Source organism: Rhinopithecus bieti, unplaced genomic scaffold, assembly GCF_001698545.2.
Source record: "Rhinopithecus bieti isolate Rb0 unplaced genomic scaffold, ASM169854v2 scaffold_22040, whole genome shotgun sequence".
NCBI classification, from domain to species: domain Eukaryota; kingdom Metazoa; phylum Chordata; class Mammalia; order Primates; family Cercopithecidae; genus Rhinopithecus; species Rhinopithecus bieti.
Genome location: NW_016811527.1, coordinates 894,285 through 914,949, shown reverse-complemented (window position 1 = coordinate 914,949; position 20,665 = coordinate 894,285). Strand labels below are relative to the sequence as shown.

General features: G+C 35.1%; 2 pseudogenes; one reads left to right on the top strand and one right to left on the bottom strand.

Annotated features, from left to right (window-relative positions):
- Nucleotides 1–421: 421 nt before the first annotated feature.
- Nucleotides 422–19,423, bottom strand: LOC108543488 (matrin-3 pseudogene; annotated as a pseudogene).
- A 265-nt stretch (nucleotides 19,424–19,688) lies between these two features.
- LOC108543487 (matrin-3-like) lies at nucleotides 19,689–20,579 on the top strand (annotated as a pseudogene).
- The last annotated feature ends 86 nt before the right edge of the window (nucleotides 20,580–20,665 follow it).

The window sequence follows — 20,665 nt, the reverse complement described above, 5'->3', positions numbered from 1 at the left end:
TCTCAGAAAGTTTTTTTGTTGAAATTTAACGTAGTCAAATTACATTGATTAAATTATTTATGGTAAAAATTCCATCTACCACTAGGAAAAACTTAACTCTGCATTTTTCAAAGTGTAGTTATTTCCCAAATAAATACAATATGGCAAAAAACTGTGCATTTTGTGGGTCAACATATATGCTATGTCTTCTACAGCTGTTGTCTTCTGAATTACTTTAGGATGAACTATCCTGTTTCATACATAAATATCTAAAATATGTATATTTTTTCTTTGAATGCGTGATTAGTTTCTTTCTAGTCAAAGGAGATTTCCCCCATGATCAAATTCAATCATCTTTCTATATTTTGGAATTCTGCTTGAAATATGCTTATTTTATTTATGAAAATGTGCCAGAATATCTGCAAGTGCAATTTTGTAACACTTATTGTAGCATATTTTCCAATTTAAAATCGAGTTTACAGCTAGAAATAGCAGAACACATGAAAGAAATATCATTATGAATTTTTAAATGCTGTGAATTCAATAGCATGGCTAAGAAAACTAATAACAGTGCTTTGGCAATATTTTTATTTTAAGATCATAGTAAGAGTGGACAGAACATGTTTAATAAATGAAACTGATATAAATCTAGAATATATCATTTTAAAGGTTTTTCACTCAGCACACAATAGTTCATATTTAAAAAAACATTTAAAACTGAATTTGGATAAACTGCACATATTGATATGGTCCCATAGTCTTTCATTTTTAGATGTTTTCAGTGCTGTGCCAGTTATTGATTTATTGTCTCTAATGTATAAATTTCCCATTTTTTACCTGCTCTGTGAAAATAAATCAACCCTTCTAAACATTTTTCTGTTAACATTTTACACTGAAGCTTTGTCAATAAGCAGTGGTGAAGAAACATTGAAGAATATGAAGTTTTGTTTTCTGCTCTTCTTGCGTTCATTTGGTATGTCCCTGCACTGTACCTGGCTTTTCCGGGCACTAGGCTCCTGTAGTGCCCACAGCTTCACCACTGCCTGCCTCCTGCTATGCATGGAGGCCAGCAGCATTTAGCAACCAGTTGCTCTCTTCTGGTACCACTTTTGGCTGGTTTTGTAGAAAACTGCCCCTGGTGAGACACACCCCCATGAATTACTTTCACCACACCTTGGAGAATATTTTTCTGGCAAGTCCACTATAGCCATTTCTCTGCTCTTCAGTGAGTCACAGCTGTGTACCCTCCAAGGATATCTTGTAAGACACATATGTGTCTTTGGAGAAGGGGGTGTTATTTCTTGTATGTCCTATCTCAGCCAGGGAGTAATAATTCTTATTTTGAACTTTTTTTCTATAGTCAGTTAATTTACTAGAGATTCTAGGGTATGTTAACTTATGCAGGTAGATGTATCTCCATTCACAAATTGTTTGGTTGACTGAAACTTGGACTCAGCCGTAGACTCAAGTTAATGAGACTGAATTGCTAGATCATCTGTGGCATAATTCAGAGCAGGAGATGTAAAGGATTAGGGAGGTAGAGCAAATGAACTGAATTTATTACCCAATTTTCTTTTGCAGTTTTGATATTTTTATTGGAACAAATCACCATAACCACTGTTTTAAGTTTCTTGTGCTTTAAATTTACCAAAAACTTTGTGACTGAAAACTTCATACATGTATCATCTTACAGTTCTGGCAATCAGAAATCCAAAATAAACCTTAGTAAGCTAACATCGAGGTATTTGAAGTGCTCAGGTCTTCCTACAAATTTTAGTGGAGAATTTGTTTTGTTAGTTTTTCAGCTTTTAGTGGTCACTTATACTTCTTGGTTTGTGGTCTTCCATGTTCAAAACCAGTAGTATTGAAGCTCCTCTCCTAATTGAATTCTACATCTGACAGCACATCTTTTCTTTATGATTCTGACCCTTCTTCCTCTCTCATACAAATACCTTTGTGTTTATATTGGGAGTCCCTGGATAATTCAGGATAATCTTCCATTGTGAAGATCCTTAATTTAATGAATGTACAATGTCTCTTTTGCCATGTAAGGTAACATGCTCATAGGTTCTGACATTAAGACATGGGCATCTTAGGGAGACTGTATTTAGTTTATCACACTCTCTGTTACTGGTATGAAGCTGTTGATCTAATTCCTTATTCTCCATACTAATCTGCAAGTGGTTTGCTTTTACCTGGCAGGCCCAACAGTGTAGTTCTAGAATGTTGTTTCAGGGCTTTTCCAATTCTTTTCCCTGTCACAATATAGTCAATAGGGAGATTGATCATCTTGACAATTCGAAAAACATCTAAGTGGTCTACTAAGCTAATGACATTCTACTGATTAAACCTGATAAGGAGGAAGTCACAAGTACATTTTATGGAAAATTAGGTGGAAAATGTACCCAACACAGTTTCATAAACCTGCCTTCCCAGTGTAGATTTTGTTATTTCAGTGGTCTGGAACATGTCAAGATAGCTTCTCCAAAGAGAAATGCAAGTTGTCATACCTCTCATTATCTACTATGAGCAAAGTATGTAATACTTAGCAGTCTATTTTGGAATTTTCAAGTATTGTTTACTACATTTTAGTGTGCTACTTTGGCTCATTTACAGAATTGTACACAAGATGGCCATTTATAAGTGAGTACGAGAGCAAAAGAAGATGACTCCACAGCAAATTCAGATTCAGTCTGTAGTATAAGGCATCATAATACTGGGGCCTTGTAATTCAACAGATTTATTAATATTTATAATGTATGCAGCATATAGGAATGCTATATGAGTCTCTAGTGAGCAGAAATAGAAAAATTGCAGAGAAAATCTCCAGGATTTTGAATAAAATCTGTGCCATGTTTAGCATATGATACTATTCTCTTTCTGAGAAACAGAATCTGACTTGCTACTGGGTCTTGGTAGAGAATGAAAGCCGAACCATGGTGGAACCTCAGATGATCAATGTACCTTAGCTTTGTGTCACTTGTCACAACATTAGGCATGATCAGGAATTCATTTCAGAGCAAATAAAGTGCTGAAATAAACTTGTATTCGTGTAATGAATTTGTTTTATCACATATTTCATCACCCGAAGAAGCTGGTCTATTTGAAAGATACACTGGCATATTGAAGACTCATTCTGACACTGGTTGAGAGAGAGATGCCTAAAAGGATAAAATGTATTCAGAATACAATATGTTTTAAATAAAAATTCCTTATATAGTATGGTTTTCCACACAGCCAGAATGCTTGAGTCTGAAAAAAATAAATGTGAAAATGGGAATACCTCCTACCATAATATACCTAAAAACCTACCCAATTGCAGAATACTTGTTTCCTACATGGTAAGCTTGAGCTCAGTTTTTTTGGAGATATTAATTCTCAAAGTGGAATGAATCTAGAAAGAAAACTGAATTAATGGTTTCACTAAATTGAAAGAGGAGACTACCTCCTGGACTTTTGGGGCTCCCTATGCCATTAAACTAATGGGAAAAAAGGAGGATTAATCTACTGGATGGAGTAATTCCCTCTAAGTTTTAAGTGAAAATGTATTCCTTCTACATAATGAAGTCAAAGTAGACTATATGTACATCCCAAGAGATTCTCTGGTGCACTTTCCAAGTATATTCACGCCCAACTGTAAACATTGATAGAAAATCACAGCAATCAGAAAAAACAAACAAACAAACAAAAAACATCCTGAGGGTTTCAGACTTTCTGAGAATGAAGATTTAGGTCAGTACAGAAAATAATCTTGACCAGAGGAGGTGAACTCAAGGGCAGGGAAATGCTGAAATGGTAGTTAAAGAATGAAGCCGTAGATGTCACTTAAGGCCTTGAGAACAATTACAGAAATCAAGATTGGTAACTTTGGATGTTTTCTATTTTTTTCATTACATATGTGTATTTATTTGTATATATTAATCATCGTTTCCTTTATTCTTTACATTTTCATTTTTTATACAGCAGCAGAATGTCTGCATTAGAAACCTCCACATGAAGGGCTTTCCTCAACACCATGTGGCAAATTCTAGAGGAATGATTTTTAGGAAATTTCAGCAGTGCATCTCTACAGTGACTATTCTGTCATTCAGCAAGCAGTAGTCTTGACATCTCCAAGATGAATCTTCAGTCTTACATCTTTGAACTGCAGGCAAAGGCTCTCCTGTAGCTCAATCCTATGGGAAATGACTGTGACTGTTACTTCAATAATTTTTCGAAGTATGCTTACTTCTTACTAACCAACTTATTATAACTTCGACTCCTGTTGTAGTTAACAGTTTTTTTTTACAGTAAACTGTTCAAATACTGCGTGGTTACTATCTCTGGATTGGTCATATATTGATATATATAATAAATTACATTGGTTCTATAATATTAAACTGATCTTAAATGTCTGGTGTTAACCTCACTTGATTATTTTGCATGTATTTATTATACTATTCAATTTTCTAAATTTATGTTACCTATTTTTGCATCTACATTTATTTTGGATATTGGTTGGGGTTTTTAATCAATCAATGTTAGTTAACACACGTTATGTCTACCACATTGGCTTACAAATAAAAGAGCACTCATAAATTAAGTAAAAAAAGTCCAAGAATTATCACGTTCACATGACTTAAGCAAACCTTTAATAAGTAAGCTGGCTTTAAAATTATTGATAAAATAAAAATGAAATATCCTCAGAATTATCAGCATACATTTTTGTCTGGGTATTATATTTGTCTTTGCTAGATATTTTGAGATATCAGTGTTTGTCACAGAAAGTTCTGGAATCATAAATCTAGTCACAACAAAATAATTTTTGAGTGAATTTTTTGATAAGTAAAACTGATTTAATATTGTTGGTTTAATGAAAACTGCTGAATATTCTGGTGAAATAATTTCACTGGTGAAAATGTCCATGTAGTAAACCTTAATTTTCACAGAAAATAAACTGGATAACAAGAAAACATGTAAATATTCTAGATAAACTCTTAAAAATATGAATGTATAAGCACTGTAGGTGAAGCTTTTGTGCTTTTCAAAATATTCTTATTAAAAGGTTAAGTCATTTCTAATTCAGAAAACATTGGAAACGTGTTCTAAAAACTGTGGAATTCTTCTCATTCATAAAATGCTAATACCTGGTAGGCAGCTTAGAATTCCTTGCTTCCTCAGTTTTCACTAAAACTTACTTCCTTGGTTTTCACTAAAATTTAAGGTTACTAAGATAAGAATTATAGTTTATATATATATGTGTGTGTGTGTGCTGTGTGTTGGGTGCTGTGTGTTATGGGTTTCTCAGCGATTAGTCTGTGGGCTTATATATTTTTTTTTTAGTGTAACTAGGTATAATTAAATATACCTAAAATTGTATTAGCTTGAGACAAAGAAGTATCTTTTTTCTGAATTTCAGGAGTTATATTAAATAATTTTAAATTAGTAGACTTTTAAAGGCTATTTATGAAACATAGTAGTAAGAAACTTGTAAGTAGGGGAGAGATATGTGACAAAAGTAATGTATATGAAAATGTATTTTTAGTAAGAAAAGTTATAAAAAAAGATAATTTTGTATGAGAAAAGATGTCATATGGTTAATTTTTTGACCTAGGATAAAATGACTTGTTATTTAAAGAAGAAGGAGAAAATCTGGGATTGAATGGAAAGTCGAGACATGTTGTAGATAGTCTGTGTAAGTCATATGTAGTTTTTCCTGTTTCTCTGTGTATCTATCTTCAAGCACATATGGAGAAAACAGAAAGTTGAAAAAGTTTAGATAACAAAACATTATTTAAAATCTGATAGACTGATAGACAACTGGAGAAATTTTGTTGAACTTTTCATAGTTAAAGCTCTTAGTCTTGATTAAGTTAAAATAAGAAATACTGTAAAGAAATGTACTTGCAGTTTAGCAATTCTTTTTTAATATAGTTAAGCATGAAGCCAGATTTAGTGTGGAGCCAAATCTCACATACATGCTTGCACTACTTCATATTATGTTTGCTGTTTTGCATGGATAGTTCTAGCACTGTAGTAATTACTGGTCACGTGCCTAGAGGGAACTTCTTGATTGCATGGGATGTGTGGTAATATTGGTGCACTTAAGAACACTGAATTGTGTATTAGGAATAAAATACTAATCATGTGACTTTTAGGCTCTAAGAAACATTCCAGCCTCCAAGGTAAACTGATTTGGAAACATTTAGAGTTAGTTTCTTGTTTATTTGTTTTTGCTTCTGATTTTCATTTCTTTGCTCTTTTTTCTTCTTTGGGTTTATGACTTGTGTAAGCATAAATTATGACCATTGATGATTTTTATTTTCTAGTGGAAGAATTTTATTTGGTTCTGTGAAGAGTTACATTGCTTCCTGTGGATTTCTAGCAAGTCATCATTTGCTTTATTTATTTATTTATTTTTTGAGGCAAAGTCTCACTCTCTCACCAAGGCTGGAATACAATAGCACGATCTTGGCTGACTGCAACCTCTGCCTCCTGGGTACAAGTGATTTGCCTGCTAGAGTCTCCCAAGTAGCTGGGGTTACAGGCACCTGCCACAACATCCAGCTAATTTTTGTATTTTTAGTACAGATGGGGTTTGTAACGTTGTCCACGCTGGTCTCTTACTCCTGACCTCAGGTGATCCACCTGCCTCAGCCTACCAAAGTACTGGGATTACAGGCATGAGCCACCAAGCCCAGCCCATTTGTTCTATTCATCTAAAATTCCTAGGCTACCTTTGTTGGGCCTGCAGGAATTGATGGAACACATCAACCACTTGGAATTTGGCTGGTTTTGTTTGCTTCTGATTATCTAGAGAGCTATGAGAGCTCTAAGCTTACTGGGCAACAACAACAACAACAACAAATACATAAAAGACTTTTAAATAAGTTCTGAACAGAAATAGTACATTACTTTTATTTGAAAAGTAGATGAGAACAAAAATGTTTAAATGATGTTTATTTTGTAGGCAATTCAATTCAATTAATAACAGATCTTTTCCTGTAGGTAATGAAAAAAATCTGTGATATGGGTGCAAAGTTTTAATGTTCAGGAGATTGGCCTTGTCATTTAGAAAATATATTGATTGGAGTTTTTCTCAAACTTATTAAGTTGTGTTGACCATTATTAAAAAAAGTGACATTCACTTGAATGAAGTAGTAATAAAAATGTGAGACTTTCCAGTGAATTTTGATCCCAACCATTTTATTACTTATGGGACTTCATGTGTGTACTCAAAAACAAAATATGTGCAAGTATTGCACTGGTTTGAAGATTTTGGTGGTAAAAGTTAGCAAATCAGTTGTCAGTACTGTATCTAGAAACCAATCTTGGAAGTATGCAATGATGCTCTTTTTAAATAGTTGAAAATAAATTATTTTGGTTTTTTCTTACTTTTTCCTTGTTTTGTTGTGTAGTATTTAAGTGAAAGAAGATAATTTATTCTTATTTCACTTACCAGGTTTTAATGATGGAGAGAAAAAAGTGAGTTGTCTTACTTTGATATGCTTGACATGGGATCTATGACATTTTTTATGCTTTTGATCACAATTCTGTCACTAGAATGCTAGTAATTAGATGCATGCAGTGAATAACCTAACTACTTTTATACAGTAGTTTGAAATTCTGCAGGTGCTAACTCCTAAACACCAAATAACAGTGTTTTAATTTGTAACACATCAGAGGAAATGACAGGACTTTCAGTAGTTAAAATATCTTTTTAACTAGTTTTGTGCTGTTAAGTTACAGGACTTTGACTCCTGGGTCTGAAAAAGGCACTGACTCCTGCTAAATTTTGAGCATTGACATCAGTTGAAGCATCATCGTTGGATTTGAGAGAAAGGAACACTCAAAATCAACTGCTTTTGCGAGACACAGGGCCATAAATTAAAACTATTCAATTCCTCTAGGACCAGGAACTGTTGGGGAAGAGGTGGGTGAGTGATATTGTAAGGGCTGATTTTGAGAGATAAGATTAGTTCAGAGTTTTTTTTATAAATTAATGTCAAAAATACACTGATTCAAGGCCAACCTCTGGGCCCAGGTGTTGGGATAACAAGTCTTTCTTGGAGCATTAATCCACTTTTAGTTAAAATTGGAAAAGGTTCTAAAATGTTATGAAAATCTTACTTTGCAGCCAAACTGATTAAAATTAGATAGATTTGTTTATAAGGTTATATTGAAATTGCTTTAATATTAGCAACACATCATACAAAGGTAAGCTTTAGTTTTCTCTTTTTAGAAAAGTGTAATACTAACAGGCAAAATAATTTGTTTATCTTTGAGAAAACTGCAGGGAGAAAATGGAGGGGGAACAGACAGATTTAGTTTGCCTCATGCTGTCTTAAGTGTTAAGTCTTATTGTTTGGGAAACTGAGTTTGCTCTGTATAAAGAGTAAACATTTTTGTTTTATCATTTTGGCTAATGAATGACTATTTTATAATGCCTTGTGATCCTGCTTTGTGCCATCAAGTATCTTAAAACTTGACAGATTTTCCAACAGCAAACTTTTAAGTTCTAACTTCAGTCTTTTTGTCCTCAAAATAACTTTTTTTGATATTAGTTTCTTTGAAGTCAGAGAGAGAGACATAGTAGTAGGTTTATTAGGATTATTTGTTATGTTAGTATTAGGCAGGATGCATTGTCAAACATGAGGCGGTGCTTAGCTTCCTTTGGGTTATATTTATATAGATGTGTTGTTAATATGTGTTCCAGGATTGTATGAGATTAGTAAAATTTTAATATGTTTTGATATTTATGTTGTCGGTAATAATTATGATTATGTCAAATTGTTATATGTTGCAAAAAACCCCACATTTTCTTGTCAACTGTGTCTTTAACTATGGTTGTTTAAAGACTTTTGTCATCTACAATTGATGGTTTGCTTTGATCTTTCTAAAAAAAAAAAGTGACTTATAATCAGCTACAGTCCAAGCCTGCTTCCTTGGAAGAGTTCATGAAAAGTACTCTTGAATGCAAGTTTCTGATAACTTTGGAGATTTTTCCATTGGATTAGAGAGAAAACTTTCAAGGCACTAATTGAAAGGCTGATGTGTTTGTGAAGATTGCTAACCCAATATGAAGCAGAGCAAGAGTTGATTGCATGGGCTAAACTAATGGAGGACAGAAATAATTTTATGGTTTTGTTGTTTGAAATATTGCTGATTCTTTTCTTTTGTTTTCAAAATCTGGAGAATCTTTTTCTTTTGGGCTATTTATAGCCTTGGAATATACTTTAAGTGTATTGTGTATACTTTTGTAAGCATAATTTGAGTCATATTTCTCTTTCTTTGACCAATTTCTCCAGAATTTGTAAACTATTTGTGAAACTTCCTAATTCATGGCATTGTGTTTGTTTGCATACAGTTAATAACCACAAGTTTTCTTTTGTAATTGGACACATTTGAAGGAACTGACTATTTTCTCAGAGCTCTGACCAAAATGGCCTTGTGAGATGTTTCAGTTAAGCCAGTTAGGGAGAGTCTATATGGACAATGATTCCTGTCACATTTTTTGTGCGTAATCAAGCCAAGTACATGGGGCTAAAGCTAATTTTTCAAGTAGATTGGTCCCTCATTGATTTGCCTTTGGTGGAAGTGGTGGACTGAAGAGAGAACTATTGTATGTCAGAAGAAAACTCTATATTAGATTCACCTTTGATTCCTGGGTGGCTACATGGTCAACCATGGTGTGGAGCTGCTGACAGCACCCCTCCTCAACATGAAGTGGCCAGAACGATTGACAACTGGATTCCTCATGATTGAGGAATTGATAAATAGAAAGGGAGGACTGAAACCAGCCCAAGAGTCCCATAAACAGTTGTTGTTGGATAAACATAGAAATTGATCTCTGGTGTTTCTGTAACAACCCCAAAGAGTGAAAAAAGAAAATGTGGTACATATATACCATGGAATATTATACAGCCATAAAAAGGAATGAGTTCATATCTTTTACAGGGACATGAATAGAGCTGGAAGTCATTATCCTCAGCAAACTAATGCAGGAACAGAAAACCAAGCACTGAATGTTCTCACTTTTAAGTGTAAGCTGAATGATTAAAACATATGAATACATGGTGGGGAGGCTGTTAGAGGAGGCTGGAAGAGGGAAGGAGACCATCAGGAAGAATAGCTAATGGATGCTGGGCTTAATACATAGGGAATGAGTTGATCTGTGCAGAAAACCACCGTGGCAGATGTTTACCTACATAACAAACCTGCACATCCTGCACATGTACCCTGGAAGTTAAAATAAAATTTAGACAAAAAAGATAAAGGAACATTTAATATTGCTTTCAAGTTACACATATAATTTTTTCTTTTCTTTTTTTTTTTTTTTTGAGACCGAGATCTCCCTCTGTCACCCAGGCTGGAATGTAGTGGTATGGTCTCGGCTCACTGAAACCTCTGCCTCCTGGGTTCAAGTGATTCTTCTGCCTCAGCCTCCCAAGTAGCTGGGATTACAGGCACATGCCACCATGTCTGGCTAATTTTGTTGTATTTTTAGTAGAAACGTAGAAACGTGTTTTCACCATGTTGGTTAGGTTGGTCTTGAACCCTTGACCTCAAGCAATCCATCAGTCTTGGCCTTTCAAAGTGCTGGAATTACAGGCACATAATTTATTACTATAATTATGATTCACAAATTATTATTGGCTTTTAGAAATTGAAAATAAAACATCAAAAGATAAAGCAATAAGGGCCTAAAATATACATATGTGGTGTATAAAAAAAATGAAAAGTAATTAAGTAGACCTTCAATACATATTAATTACATGCAATTTAAAGTAGTTTGTAGTTAATAATAAGCATAAAATATGTAACAGAAGAGATTAACTATTAAAATACAATCAATGATTAATCTTGTATTTATTTTATATTGCCATACCTTTTATTATAATACAACTTTACTTAGATTATAATTGTAATGAAAGTATGCTATTACATTCAACACATATCATTACCTCTCATGGCTAATAACTTATTCTATAATCAGAAACATTTTAGGGTATTGTTCAGATTTCCATGTCTATGCATATTGACATTGTTAAAATAAAAACAACTTCTCAGATTAATAGTTTACCTTTAGTAGTGACAGATATATTTGAGGTTGACTTTAAGTTTCACTGTTCAACTCAAATTGTCTATCAGAAATTTGCTAATTTAATTCTGAATAAATAAAATAATTATTAGTATTTTTGTGAATAATCATAAAATAAAGTATTTTAGCTAAATTAAACTTAAGTCAAAATGTAAGCTTCTTTATATCAACAAATATACAGGTTTCAAAAATGGTATAGATTGGGATGTACCTCATATAATAAAATGTTAATATTCAATTTAAGAAATATTAGTTTTATAAATAAAATTTTATTTTAACACAGTCTCACTCATATCGATCGTATGTCTACAGCTGATTTCACACTACAACAACAGTTACCATATTGCTTGCAAAGCTTAAAGTATTTTCTGTTTGGCCCTTTAAAGAAATTTTTCTTAGGTTCTGGCCTAGAGCAATGCTTGGCCAAATAATTTACTTGGCAGCTCCCAAGTTGTTAATATTTATTTCATTTTCTTTCATTTGCTCAACCAATTCTCACTGTGCCTCTAATATCTGGGTTTCATAGTTTGTAATTGGGTAGCCCAGTGTCTGACTTTGGATTTACTTATATCTGTGAACATCAGCAGGGTTATGGGCCTTACTAGGTCTCATTAAAGCTGATTAATGGTAAGCCTACTAAATAAGCAGACACAGATAAAATCCTTGGTGTGTGCTTTGTAGTTTGTCTGGGAATGTAGTTCATGAAAACTGAAGAAAATTCAATAACACAGAGGTGAAATATTTCAATAGTAATGGCAATATACATAAGAAAGGCAGATTGTTTTCTTTACCATAGCTGCCTTCTCTTATCATTAGTTTTGCAGAGAATATAATAAAAAATGAAAGCATTTTATGTGAGTTTTTATTTGACCTTTCAAAAGAAGTATGAGAAAGCTGTATTTTTTAAAGGTATGTTGATCAGAATAAGCTAAATTTTGCTTTGATCACAAATGGCTCCCAATTCTCATCAGCTTGTAAGAACTAATGTGTGTCACTTAAATTAAATGTTCATTGAGGGTCAGCTTTTGCTCTATACCACATTGCCTTAATTCCATATCTGTAATAGGAAGAGCAGCTCATATCTAGAATATTGTTGGTGTTGTGGAAAAAGAAACATGGCAAACAAATGAGTTCTTAAAACATCAGCTCTGAGGTGACCCGAAAAAGTTATCTGGCCACTCCTAGGTTCAAGAGCATAAGGAAGTAAAATCCTCCTGCAGGTAGAGACACTAACAAGTCTGCAATAATTTCTTTTTCAGGGACAGAAAGCAAATGCTGAAATGTTTTGATCAGTAATTTTAAAACACTTTGTTTGGCATATAATCTTGGATTCTTAGTAGATACATGTGTTTATAGGATTCTGTAAATATGTGCATAACAATATGATAGCAAATCTAATTGGGGGTGGGAGAGGGGTATAAGAAACAATGAACAAATCACCTAGGTCAGAATATGGTTGCTTCTAATAACAGGTTTTTGAGAAAAGTCAGAATAACTTGCAAATAGTTATATAGAATAACTTGCAAATGTTATGGTAAACAAAAGAGAGAGATTCAAAGAAAATTCTGAGCTCAAAAGTTAACATTTTAAATGTATGATATGCTATCACTGTCTTTCAACTCTAATGTCTCAAATTATTTGGATTTTTGATAATACTATATCAAATATTAAAAATGATCAGATTCTTTAAATTTTATGGATGAACAAAAAATATGGCCTTGGTGTATAATTTAAACTCTTTTCTCCAACTTTCTCCTTGGAGAAATTAAATTTCAGCATATTGAGGGAATCACAATTGCAATTCTGAAACAGCAAGTTTTCGAAGATATTTTTGTCAGAGAGTGGGTGCCCTTGTATCTCTTAGCAGCAGGCTAAAATAAATGGCCATACAAAATATATAACCTGTCTTTCTTTTCTTGAAACTGAATCCAGGAAGATATCATTGGATCTCTTCAAAAGAAACTCAAATAGAACATTTGCTGAATGTGATCATTAGAGGAGAGGCAAATTCTCTTGAGTTTCAAATATATATATAAAAAAGATTCCGTGAGTTGAACTTTAGTGTAGCTGCTAAACTCCAGGGATAATGAATATATGCTACAAAGTTTCAGAGGGGAAATTTGAAGATTTTTAAAAGAAAAAAAAAGAATCATACAATCATTGAATCTATCACTAATGACACAATGTAAAAAACTGTAAAAGACAATCTATAGATACTTGAGGGGAAGAAAACAAAACTGTAATGTCAGAATCTTGCACTCATCAGAAATAACATACATCTGTTGAAAGGAGCAAAGAAAGACATTTCAATGAGCTTTATGTCAGGATGGGATGAGTTTATCATCAGATCTTCCCTAAAAGCAATGATCAAACTAGATATATTTAAATATATATGTGTGTGTATATATATATATATATATATATATATATAGAGAGAGAGAGAGAGAGAGAGAGAGAGAGAGAGAGAGAGAGAGAGAGAGAGGGAGATCAGAGCTCTGGTAAAGATATACAAAGACATACAACAAATTTAAAAATATTTATACATGAAAACTACTAAATCTTGGTCCAAAATAATGTGAGAGTATGGCATTCTTATCTGAGTCTTCCTTCATTCCCTTAAGTCAGCCTCAGTTACTCAGTTATTCTACCAAAGAGCAGTCATGAAAAACAAAACACCTCATCACTAAAGAGAGCCCATAGTGACCCTGGATCTCCAGATTCAGAGACGAATATATTGTGAGATTTACAGTAACATAAACAAGTTTAGAGAGAGTGAATGACAAAGACCAGCAGATCCATTAGCCAGAGGTTGTGATTATGTATGAGAAACAATGGACCAGATTTAAAGTTTGGCAGATTAGCCAACAATTTAAAAGAAAGATCCAAGAAATGAATAACCCTAAGGGGTTATAATAAACACACCATATATTCCTATGGTTGACTGTAAGGCTGTGCATTTGTAGGAGAAACTAAAGTGGGCCTCATCTATCCATACATTCCTGGCTAACTGTGGGAATGTGCCCAACTTCAGAAAAGATACAAGATGGTCAGCCAAAGTGAGAGTGAAACATACTTGTGAAACACCTTGAATCCATTATTTCAACACACACATGAGGGTGGTAGCCTTTAGACTCAAGATGTATAAGTACAACTTTTGCCTAATGATGACATGAACACTAAGCTATATAAACACAGAAGCAATCCCTAGGGACTCAGGCTTAACAATTTAGATTTAAATTCCAAAAATTGATTAGAAATATCTGTGAACTAATGTCATGAGATTGCTCAGATTTAATCCAGGCAAGGTGCTAACCAATAACAACAACAAAAAAGAGCAACAAAACAACCCTTGGAAGAAAACTTAGAATTCACTAAAAATATAGTATTGAAAATGACAATTTTTCAATGAAAAGTTAAGAGACAACAGTACACATGACACACACACCAGTATGTTGCAGGAAGTCAGGGACCCCGAACAGAGGGACCAGCTGAAGCCATGGCAGAAGAACATAAATTGTGCAGATTTCATGGACATTTACTGGTTCCCCCAATTAATACTTTTATAATTTCTTATGCCTGTCTTTACTGCAATCTCTGAACATAAATTGTGAAGATTTTGTGGACATTTATCACTTCCCTAATCAATACCCTTGTAATTTCCCATGTCTGTCTTTACTTTAATCTCTTAATCCCATCATCTTCGTAAGCTAAGGGTGTATGTCTCCTCAGGACCCTGTGATGATTGCGTTAACTGCACAAATTGTTCATAAAGCATGTGTGTTTAAACAATATGAAATCTGGGAACCTTAAAAAAAGAACAGAATAACAGCGATGTTCAGGGAACAAGGGAGATAACTATTAGGTCTGACTGCCTGAGAACTGGGCGGAACAGAGTCATATTTCTCTTCTTTCAAAAGTGAATAGGAGAAATATCACTGAATTCTTTTTCTCAGCAAGAAACAGACCTGTAAAAGAGAATGCATTCCCAGGGGCAGGTCTCTAAAATAGCCGCTCTGGGAATGTCTGTCTTATATGCTTGCAGATAAGGGATGAAATAAGCCCCAGTCTCCTGTAGTGCTCCCAGGCCTATTAGGACAAGGAAATTCCTGTCTAGTAAATTTTAGACCGGTTGTCTGCTCTCAAACCCTGTCTCTTGATAAGATGTTATCAATGACAATGCATGCCCGAAACTTCATTAGCAATTTTAATTTCCCCCTGGTCCGGTCCTGTGATCTTTCTCTGCCCCCATTTGACTTGTGATATTTTATTGCCTTGTGAAGCATGTGATCTCTGTGACCCACACCCCATTCATACACTCCCTCCTCTTTGAAAATCACTAATAAAAACTTGCTGGTTTTGCTGCTTGGGGGGCATGACAGAACCTGCTGACATGTGATGTCTCCCCCAGACACCCAGCTTTAAAATTTCTCTCTTTTGTACTCTTTCCCTTTATTTCTCAGACTGGTTGACACTTAGGGAAATAGAAAAGAACCTATGTTGAATTATCGGGGATGGTTCCCCTGATGCCATTAAAATGCTACCAATAGAAAGTGTTTGATATTAAAACTAGCAGACAAAGCTTTTAAAGCAGCTATTATAAATACGTTAAAAAAGTGAAAACCATCTTCAAAGAATTAAAAAAAAAAAAATGATGACAGTGATTCATCATAGACAGAATGCCCGTAGAGAAACTAAACACTAAGAGAAACAAATGGAAATTCTGGAGTTGAAAAGTAAAATACTAAAATAGAAGATTTTCTAGAGGTTTTCAGTAGGTGATTTGAAATGACAGAAGAAAGCATCCATATACTTTAAGATACAGAGATAGAAATCTGAAGAACATAAAGAATATAATACATATTATCTTTTTTCAGTAAATCAATGCCTCTGTTTGGAATCCTCAGTACCATTTTTTTATATTTCTCAGACAGGTCAGCCTTCACACATCTCCCCTGAAACCAAAGGGCTTTTTTCAAACAATGGTCAACGATTGCCATTACATCTTCTATTGTCTCCATCTCAATAAAAGCCTGAATTTTCATCATCATCAATATGTAATTCTTTATTTTCCAATAAGGCTCAGCAAGCTTGAGGATAGCACTATTAGAATAGCCAGAATAGGCCAAATTGCTGAGATGTATCACATGTCCAAGATATTGCTTTTGAGATCTGGCTCTCCTTCAGGTTTCTTTATTCTTTTATACTTCTGGGATAAATGAACTGTCAATGGCTTGCCAAATACTAATGCTGGTGTGGTTGTATAATAATCCACTGTAACCTGAGCATCCTCTGTGGTTGTCATTTCAATAAACGCCTCATTAATTTTATTTAGAATCATATGATTTGAAATGACTCCAAATAGTTCTACTAGGAATCTCAAGTTTTCCCTTATTGAAAATCCATGATGTGAACAACTCTGCTAGTTTCCACTCTGACTTTTGCATGTGTCGAGGTCCTTGCAGGTTTCCATTTCCAGCACCCAGATTTCCTCTTGCTCCAACTGTTGGTCCCCAAGATGAAATGAGGGAGGTGGAGGGTCCTAGAATTCCTGGCGCTGGATTTGTAGACTACTGCAACATGAATGGATCACCCATTGTGTGTCTTGTATCATTGTTAGGATTCCATTCTGGGTAGATTTCAAGAAGAAGCTGGCATTGACGACTGTGACTTGCTCCATTGATATGCTGACTCCACTCCGTATTAGAATGACCTAGCAAATCACATATAGAGCACAGATGGAGATAACCTTTTGGTAAGAGTCCATGGAAGTCTTCAATATTGCTACTTGGAGGAGCACCCCTCTTTTCTCAAAGAGAGATCTCTCTTGTAAGGGGCCAGGACCACATCCCATTCTTTCATACTTACTGTCAAATTTCTGATAATTATGTGAGATCTCACCAGAAAAGAATCATCCCTACACCTTTCTCCATCTCTTAATCTGTCATCTTCATAATTCATTCTCTCATAATAACCAGATTCTTGAGAATGACTTCTATGTTCATAATCAATCACTGGATTAAGACTAGGAACACGATCATCAAAACTCTTCTAAAGTGCCTTTTTTTTTTTCCCAATCATCCTTCGGTACTGTGTATGGAGGCTCCCGTGTAGTAGACCTGCCATCTCTACCATAACTCAAGGTAAGGCCTTCTTCATTTCTCCTCTTTTCAAGCTGTAGAAGGATTTGGGGCAAATTGTCAGGAGTAATCTTGTCCTCTGGATAATGACCTGTTCATCTAAATCTCTAGCAAACAGACCAAAGCTGGCTAAAATGTTACTGGCCTGGTCTGCATCTCCACAGTGTTGAGAAGATAAAGGGAGTGGACCTCTACTTCCAATGTTAAATATGGACTGCAAATGATGGGAAGAAGTACTAGCAGAAGACAGTGCNTAAAAAAAAAAAATGATGACAGTGATTCATCATAGACAGAATGCCCGTAGAGAAACTAAACACTAAGAGAAACAAATGGAAATTCTGGAGTTGAAAAGTAAAAATACTAAAATAGAAGATTTTCTAGAGGTTTTCAGTAGGTGATTTGAAATGACAGAAGAAAGCATCCATATACTTTAAGATACAGAGATAGAAATCTGAAGAACATAAAGAATATAATACATATTATCTTTTTTCAGTAAATCAATGCCTCTGTTTGGAATCCTCAGTACCATTTTTTTATATTTCTCAGACAGGTCAGCCTTCACACATCTCCCCTGAAACCAAAGGGCTTTTTTCAAACAATGGTCAACGATTGCCATTACATCTTCTATTGTCTCCATCTCAATAAAAGCCTGAATTTTCATCATCATCAATATGTAATTCTTTATTTTCCAATAAGGCTCAGCAAGCTTGAGGATAGCACTATTAGAATAGCCAGAATAGGCCAAATTGCTGAGATGTATCACATGTCCAAGATATTGCTTTTGAGATCTGGCTCTCCTTCAGGTTTCTTTATTCTTTTATACTTCTGGGATAAATGAACTGTCAATGGCTTGCCAAATACTAATGCTGGTGTGGTTGTATAATAATCCACTGTAACCTGAGCATCCTCTGTGGTTGTCATTTCAATAAACGCCTCATTAATTTTATTTAGAATCATATGATTTGAAATGACTCCAAATAGTTCTACTAGGAATCTCAAGTTTTTCCCTTATTGAAAATCCATGATGTGAACAACTCTGCTAGTTTCCACTCTGACTTTTTGCATGTGTCGAGGTCCTTGCAGGTTTCCATTTCCAGCACCCAGATTTCCTCTTGCTCCAACTGTTGGTCCCCCAAGATGAAATGAGGGAGGTGGAGGGTCCTAGAATTCCTGGCGCTGGATTTGTAGACTACTGCAACATGAATGGATCACCCATTGTGTGTCTTGTATCATTGTTAGGATTCCATTCTGGGTAGATTTCAAGAAGAAGCTGGCATTGACGACTGTGACTTGCTCCATTGATATGCTGACTCCACTCCGTATTAGAATGACCTAGCAAATCACATATAGAGCACAGATGGGGATAACCTTTTGGTAAGAGTCCATGGAAGTCTTCAATATTGCTACTTGGAGGAGCACCCCTCTTTTTCTCAAAGAGAGATCTCTCTTGTAAGGGGCCAGGACCACATCCCATTCTTTCATACTTACTGTCAAATTTCTGATAATTATGTGAGATCTCACCAGAAAAAGAATCATCCCTACACCTTTCTCCATCTCTTAATCTGTCATCTTCATAATTCATTCTCTCATAATAACCAGATTCTTGAGAATGACTTCTATGTTCATAATCAATCACTGGATTAAGACTAGGAACACGATCATCAAAACTCTTCTAAAGTGCCTTTTTTTTTTCCCAATCATCCTTCGGTACTGTGTATGGAGGCTCCCGTGTAGTAGACCTGCCATCTCTACCATAACTCAAGGTAAGGCCTTCTTCATTTCTCCTCTTTTCAAGCTGTAGAAGGATTTGGGGCAAATTGTCAGGAGTAATCTTGTCCTCTGGATAATGACCTGTTCATCTAAATCTCTAGCAAACAGACCAAAGCTGGCTAAAATGTTACTGGCCTGGTCTGCATCTCCACAGTGTTGAGAAGATAAAGGGAGTGGACCTCTACTTCCAATGTTAAATATAGACTGCAAATGATGGGAAGAAGTACTAGCAGAAGACAGTGCACTATGAGCTCCTTGTTGATTCAATGAAGAACCCATTCCAAGATTCATTAAACTAGCAAGGCATGCAGTACCCTGGTCCATCCTTTCAAGAGATGCTGGCATACTTAAAATACTGGGTAGCAGCAGCAGGAAGGCCTATTTCTGCTGCAGACAGGTCATGCCCATGACCCTGTGAGTCCCTACTGAGAGATGACTGCTGGAATGACTTGGACATTGTAGAACTAGCTCTTGTCTATTTTATACATTAAAAAACATTTTTTTTTAGACGGCCAAAAAGAAATCTCAAACTAGAAAGCTAGGTTAACTTTGCTTCAAAAAATGGTAACGCCAAGAAAAAGGATCAATAAGGACTGCAGAATCTCCTTCAAGTGGAGCACCAGCAGACAACTTTCGTAGCGATCGGATCGCGGAGGCTCCTACAATCTGCTGCAGCAACGGGTGCTGGCGAGAGGTGGTAGCAGCGGCTGCAGCCCTAGAACTCTCCAGATGGCAAAGAATCTCCAAGTGACAAGAAATCCAAGATAGTTCCCAGAAGACTGAAAGTTCAACCGAAGGTAAAGAACAAGAAGAGAAGTCCGGTGAAGACGGTGAGAAAGACACAAAGAGTGACCAGACAGAGCAGGAACCTAATATGCTTCTTGAATCTGAAGATGAGCTACTTGTAGATGAAGAAGCAGCAGCTGCACTGCTAGAAAGTGGCAGTTCAGTTGGAGACGAGACCGATCTTGCTAATTTAGGTGATGTGGCTTCTGATGGGGAAAAGGAACCTTCAGATGCTGTGAAAAAAGATGCAAGTGCTTCAGCAGCAGCAAAGAAAAAAACTTAAAAAGTGTCGTTTCCCAGGGAGTATGGAAGGATTTGTCACTCTGGATGAGGCTGGTGATGAGAAAGATTCGAAACTTCAGAAACTTCGTAAATAGGTCATGGCATTTAAATCTGGTGACAGAAGTGATGATGGGTTGGTTGAAATTAAGGTGGACAAGATAGAGGCACTTGATCAAGAAAATGAAGCAGCATTGGAAAATGGAATTAAAAATGAGGAAAACACAGAACCAGGTGCTGAATCTTCTGAGAACGCTGATGATCCCAACAAAGATACAAGTGAAAACGCAGATAGTCAGAGTGGTGAGAACAAAGAGGACTATACAATCCTAGATAAGTATAGAATTAGACTGTATTAGCACAATGTTCCTGTTGGTATAGACTATGTGATACCTAAAACAGGGTTATACTGTAAGCTGTGTTCACTCTTTTATACAAATGAAGAAGTTGCAAAGAATACTCATTGCAGCAGCCTTCCTCATTATAAGAAATCAAAGAAATTTCTGAATAAATTGGCAGACAAACGCAGACAGAAGAAGGAAATTTAAGATGTGCAAGAAGATTTGATGTTTTCAAAGAAAATAATGGTTCTTTGTTTTTAATGTTAACTTTTTTTTTTTTTTTTTTTTTTTTT